Genomic DNA, 624 nt, shown 5'->3' on the forward strand with positions numbered 1-624 from the left:
ACACTTTTTTTTTTAAATAATATGTTCTTATTGTTGTTTTAAGCCATGATATTTTTTATTTTTAAAATAATTTTATTGTGGTAAAACATATTACAAATATTTGCTATTTCTGTCTCTCTTAAGTGGATAGTTCAGTAACATTATCACATTCATTAAGCTGTGCAACCACCACCATTATCCATTTCCAATTGTCTTTCATTCTCAAACAGAATCTCAATACTCCTTAAGCATTAATTTTCTATTGCCTCCTCCCCCACCTCTTAGTAAAGACTAATGAAATTTGTCTCTATGTATTTGCCTTCAAATACATTATTTTTCATTGCTGTAGCTTTGAAATAACTATTGACATCCTATACAGTAAATCCTCCCCCTTCATTCTATTTCCAAAATGTCTCGACTCTTCTAGGCTCTCTCTATTTCCATATACTTATGCAGAAAATGCATGTCAGAATTTCCATACACATACACAGAAAAGTGAATAATGGAATTTGGATAGATATTTTATTGACTCTATGTGATAGTGAAGGTGATATGCCAACTTGGCTGGACCATGATTCTAAGTAGTTCAGCAGTTATGGATGTAGTCATCTCCCATAATGAGATCTAATATAATGTAATCATCTC

Source organism: Orycteropus afer, unplaced genomic scaffold (assembly GCF_000298275.1).
Source record: "Orycteropus afer afer isolate SDZICR_OR568_19922 unplaced genomic scaffold, OryAfe1.0 scaffold01076, whole genome shotgun sequence".
Classification (NCBI taxonomy): Eukaryota; Metazoa; Chordata; class Mammalia; order Tubulidentata; family Orycteropodidae; genus Orycteropus; species Orycteropus afer.